Source organism: Atta colombica, unplaced genomic scaffold (genome assembly GCF_001594045.1).
Source record: "Atta colombica isolate Treedump-2 unplaced genomic scaffold, Acol1.0 scaffold89, whole genome shotgun sequence".
Taxonomy (NCBI): domain Eukaryota; kingdom Metazoa; phylum Arthropoda; class Insecta; order Hymenoptera; family Formicidae; genus Atta; species Atta colombica.
Genome location: NW_017259582.1, coordinates 1,341,372 through 1,347,395, shown reverse-complemented (window position 1 = coordinate 1,347,395; position 6,024 = coordinate 1,341,372). Strand labels below are relative to the sequence as shown.

The window sequence follows — 6,024 nt, the reverse complement described above, 5'->3', positions numbered from 1 at the left end:
ATATATATATATATATTAAATGTGGGAAAAAGTTCGTGTCGTTTTTTTAATGCCATCTAACGGGAAAAACGCCATGAATTTTTTCCCACTTAATATGACACAACGTGTGCGTTTGCATGTGTGTGTGTGTGTGCTGTGTGTGTAGGAGAGCTCCCTATTATGAGATAAGCACTTAATATGAGATAGCAGCATTTCTGTTAATAGACGCTATCTATTGGTTCCATCATGAATTTATTGCTCTTGGATTGAAAACTATTTAGTTGAAAATTCATTATTAGATGCCTATAATCATTGTAAAAAAAGATTTTAGAATTTGGATGCCTTCAAGTTTCATTGAGATGAACCTTTAAACATTGTTTATTATTTAATAAATAAATATTTGGCAATAAATTCTTCATGTAGTAATAGAATAAAGTCGTACTAATAGAAAAATACGGGAAATGTTGAATTGCTTAATTATAGAAGTTAGATTTGATTGTAAGGCATGGAAATCATAATAATGAGATACCTAGGATATTTTTAATATGGGATGAAATGCTCCCATGTCATAGCGAAAATCGTTGCTAAAGTATAAATGTTATTATACAATAATAAAAGGACAATCGGAATGAATCGAATGCCTATTTCTGTGATGTTTTATTTCAACTATCTGAAGACGAAACGTATAATCGCATACTCATTTTTCGCACCCTGTTTGTTTGTATTTAAGAAACATTAAATAAAGTTTTTTTAGTTACAATACTGATATACTCTGCATTTTATTATTGATTTCTCGGGGCATCTTATACTAGAAACACAATGTTTTGACTTTGCGATTTGCTCACTTTTTACATTTCTTTAATTTTCGAAAAAAAATGGAATTTCAATTAAATTTTATATAACATTATCTTAAAGCTTATTAAATTTCCTCCAAAGTGGCGTATTATTTTTTAAATTCTGCCCATAGACTTCTAACATTTATCCAAAAATGAATACGGTATCTCATAATAAAGATCTTTCCTCTATATACATGTTGTGTCATAGTAAAAATGTTAACTTTAGTAAATACAATTCTGTACACGGAATTGTAACTTCGGAAGTCAATATCTGTTGAACGAAGCGTTTGCGTTTTAGTAAATACAATTCTGTACACGGAATTGTAACTTCGGAAGTCAATATCTGTTGAACGAAGCGTTTGCAAACATATTTCCAGAGAAAAATTTTGTTTATTTTTAGGTCCTAAATTTATTTAAAATTTGGCTATTTAATACATCTTGTATATATGTATTATTTTAATTGACGCACTAAAATATCTCTTGAACAGTGCATTTTAGAGAAAAATGTTTCAGACAAAAATTATATAATTTGGAGGAGAACATAAGATGGTGCTATTGCTTTGACTTTGGAAAGTTGTTTGAAGGTCACATAAAGGTCATCATCAATTTCTTAAATGGAATCTCATATATTTCATTGCATATTCTTGTAGCTTGCTTCAAAAGCCTTCCAAAACATTATAACGAAATTATTTTTCATTAAGTACTTTTTGAATTATAAGGCTTCAAAGATACAGTACCATTGGCATTAGTATTATCCAAAGTGTTCGACCGACGATTAAAATCTCTTGAATGTTGTTTAGGACTAAGACTTGGATAACATTAGTTAAGATCAAGACCATTAGAAATTGTACCTCTTATTTACATTTTTATGTAGAAATTTTTGGTCGATCAAATACTTTGGATAATGCTGTACTCATTGCATAACTAAAAGTACTTAATGAAAAATATTTTCTTATAGTGTTTTGGAAAGCTCTCGACATCATCTATTAAATTCTGGAAACGAAAGTAAGGTATTCCATTAAAAAAATTGATGTGATCTTGACTTAACCTTGACGCCAAGGTCTATTTGATAAGATCAATAAATAGACTTTTTCGAACCCTACAACTTTTGTTTGAACAATTTTTCTCAATATGCTGAAATAAAAATTTGTAAAATTTGTATAAAGAAATTTTTCTCAATATGCTGAGATAAAAATTTGTAAAATTTATAAAATTTGTTTAAAGCGTTACAAACAATTCACTGCTTTAAAAAACACAAATTTTATGCTTTAAAAACACAAACTGCTAATGCAGAAAATTTGTATATTTAAAGTAAATTGTTGTTTTTAAAGCAGATTGAAGAATTTGTGTTTTTAAGTAGTACTTAAAGTTACATTTATTTTTCATAATAAAAAGTAAATTTACAATTATACATTAATCGTTTCAATTTTAATCATTGTATGACTGAATATTTTTATTACATTTATTTGATAATTTTTATTATTATTTACTAATAATCATACTTATTTTTTTCTATATTTATTTCTCAACATATTTATTTACTTATTATGTATTTAATGATTACATATACAATATGAACATAATAATAAAAAATATTTGAAAAGTAAAAATATTTGAAAAATAAACACAGAATGATATATGTGGATTACAGTGATTTATAGTATTAATTGTAAATGTGTTAAATAATGGATATTATTTTACTTTGTTTCTTATTTTAATTTTATTTTTTAATTTTATTTTTAAGAACTTTTTATTCTATTATCTAATTCTATATTATTCTAATTCTTCTATATTACTTATTTTTTTCAGAACAGCGATTATTATGATTATTAAACAAAGATATTTAAATTTTTTTGATTAACAATCGTTAATAAAAAAAATTTTTTTCTTCACAACATTGAAATACTCTTGAAACCGTATAACTTCTGTTTAAATAATTTTTTTTCATCTTTTACACTTCCGATATTAATCTTGAAAGAAAAATATTGTTTTTTTTCAAAGGGGTATTTCACTTCTTAAATATGATTTAGGGCACGTATAAAAAAATACGTGTCTTTTAGATTTTCATGTTTAACAACATATTTCATGGAAAATCAAATCGGTTCCGGACAGTTGTGAAACTTCCCTTGTGAGTCGGAAAGTCCTTTACTATTGTACAATTTTTGCAATACTTTAGGAGATATTAATTTCTAAATATCATTTAATGAGCACATATCCGCGCGGATTACCACCAAGTATATGCTCATTGGTCGCGATCGCTTGTTGCGCGGAGAGTAATGACTTGTAGGTACGCTGCTTGAGTTATGGCGCTTAGCATGCGCCTATCAAGTAGTTCTCGCGCGATAATCAACTGCAACTTATAGGCGTAGTCTTGACGGTAGTCCGCATGTGCTTATTTGGTGACCTTTAGAAATTAATATCTCCTAAAATATTGCGAAAATTGCAAAATAATAAAAGACTTTTCAACTTAGTTTAGTCCATTCTACATTGACAATGAGAAAAAGAATTTTGACAAGCCACTAGTATCTTTAAGTAATAGGTAAATATGTGACAACAAAATTGTTGTTATTGCTACTAGTCTGCTATATCAACTAATTATTAATAATAGAAGAAAACTATATAAAACCTAACCTATCTTTTGGATAGATTTTAGGATCGTTTCATAGAAATCATAAGATTTGTTCGCTTCGAAAGCTCCAACATGCTCCTACCATAGTTCCTATTCATTCTATCAAGCGTGTTGGAGTGAGTAAGAGCATATTGAAACGTATTAGACATGCGACGCGAACAAATCTATAAATAATCGTGGGGTCTTAAGTCGAGGGAAACTGAATCGACAGTCACAGGCAAATATAAGGAGAATACTTGACTAGAATTGGTCAATTTCTTACGATTTGAGATCCTACGACCATCTATGACTTTTATGTACGTATATATGAGTCTTTTATTTGCTAGCGATACTATTAATTATGTGTTACATAACGAATGAGAAATAATTAATTTGCAATAGTAATCGAACGTTTTCTTAACAAATATCATTTGTTTTCCCTTGATTTGTTCCTATAATAAAATCATTTCTTTCAGTGTACCCGCTCATGAGAAGTGATCTCGTAAGTCGGGAACTTCCTGTATATTCGAGTTAAATTTTCATTATCGAGACTTCTTTTATGTATTAAAACAAACAAATAAAATGTAGCATTTTACTGTTTATATCTTTTTCTTTTCTTATTTTCTCTATTTTTTCCTACTTCTCTATTTTTCTTTTTTTCCTTTTTTTTAAATATCTAAAAAGTATTATACCTAAATTTTTCTTATATCTGTACTTAGATGATTATTAAAAAAATGTATCGGTACTTATATCTAAATATATTTTCTATATAATATCTACCAGGTGTATAAGCTTAAATCCACTGTTTTTTAGTCAGAAAAACATTTTTTTTTCCTAGGAAGCAAAAACAAATTTATTCAAAGTACTTACCCTCGCTAACTACACATTTTTTTCCATCTTTCGGGCAATTTGTGTATACCACGCCAAAAAAATTCCTCATTTTCGAGATAAACTACTCATCAAGCCATTTTCGGACATCTTCGTAAGAATCGAAGTGCCGCTCAGCGAGCGCGTGGCCGACGAAAACAGGTGATAGTTAGAAGGTGCCAGGTCTGGTGAGTAAGCGGGATGGGGGTAGCACTTCCCAGTTGAGTGTCTCCAAGTAGTTTTGGACCATTGTTGACGTGTGCGATGGTGCGTTGTCGTGGAGGAAAATCAGCTTATCATGACTTTTCCGATAATGCGGCCTTTTTTCACGCAGAGCACAGCAATTTGATCAGTTGTTGATGGTAGCGGTGAGCATTAACAGTTTCACCAGGTTTTAACAGCTCGTAGTAGATGACATCTTCCTGATCCTACCAAACGCACAGCATCGTCTTCCGTCCGAAGCAATTTGATCTTGAGGAAGATGTTGATGGTTGGGCGAGATCAACCCAAGATTTCTTGCGTTTAGGATTCTGAAAATAGATCCACTTTTTATCGCCTGTCACAATCCGATACAGGAACGACTTTCTTTTTTGTCTGACAAGCAGAATTTAGCATGTGTTTTGGCGTCGCTCCATATCTATCGTTCAGTTCATGCGGTACCCATTTTCCAATCTTTTGAACCTTCCCCATGGCATGTAGCCGCATGGAAATGGCTGCTTGAGAAATACCCAATTGTTCGGCAAGCATTTTTTGCGATTGGGTATCGTCCTTGTCCAAAAGAGCCTGCAATTGACAGTCCTCAACCTTCCTGGGTCGATTTTCACGCTTCTTGTCACTCAGATCAAAATTGTCGTCATTGAACCGGCGAAACCAATCTCTGCACGTTGTTTCTGATAAAGGATAAATTGTCGCCATAAGCCTGCACAAGCATTCGATGCAATTCGGCAGCCGATTTCTTCAAATTGAAACAGAAAAGCAAAGCTTCCCGCATATGCTTTTTTTTTAGCAAAAAACTAGACATGATTACGAAAGAAAAAATGTATGTTGTTGTATGAAATTACTGATGATGTGCACTGATTAATGTTGACAGATGTCAAACATATAAAAAAAAGTGTGTTGTGTGCCCAGGGTAGCTTTGTATGCTCACTAATGCCACCTGTGAGCAAATAGCGGATTTAAGCTTATACACCTGGTATACCTATATATAGATACCTTTAAACTAGTATCTGTTCCAACAAACACACACACAAGGTGAAATCAACAGAAAGAGACTAGAATTTATTTTGACATTATTCGTTTTTCTACAGTTCTGTAACTTCAGAAGTCAATATCTCTTCAACGAAGCATTTGCGAACATACTCCCAAAAGAAAATTTTGTTTATTTTGAGATCATAAATTCATATTTAAAATTTAGTCATTTAACCTGAAACACTATTTTATATATGTATGTATGTATACAAAATGTCTGGAAATAATCATCAAATATTTCACAGGCAGGTAGAGCGGACTAAACTGAATCGAAAAGTCCTCTACCATTTTGTAAATTTCCCCAATAGTTAATTGGATATTAATCCTTAAAGATAGCCGAATACGCGTACTCGCTCGGTCTTGGGAGTTGGGGATGGCTGGCAAGCGCCCCGCGTCGCGCATATCTCCGCAAGTCTCCATAGGTCAGACGGCGCTTGCCCATTCCCCAAGGCCCGCGCGCCAAGCGATCGGTAGGCGTATACACTT

General features: G+C 31.6%; 1 protein-coding gene across 2 annotated transcripts in view; it reads left to right on the top strand.

Moving 5' to 3' along the window:
• The window catches only part of LOC108693256 (protein SMG9), a 27,293-nt gene that overhangs the window by 3,251 nt on the left and 18,018 nt on the right, over positions 1–6,024 (top strand). The gene's annotated exons all lie outside the window — the stretch shown is intronic.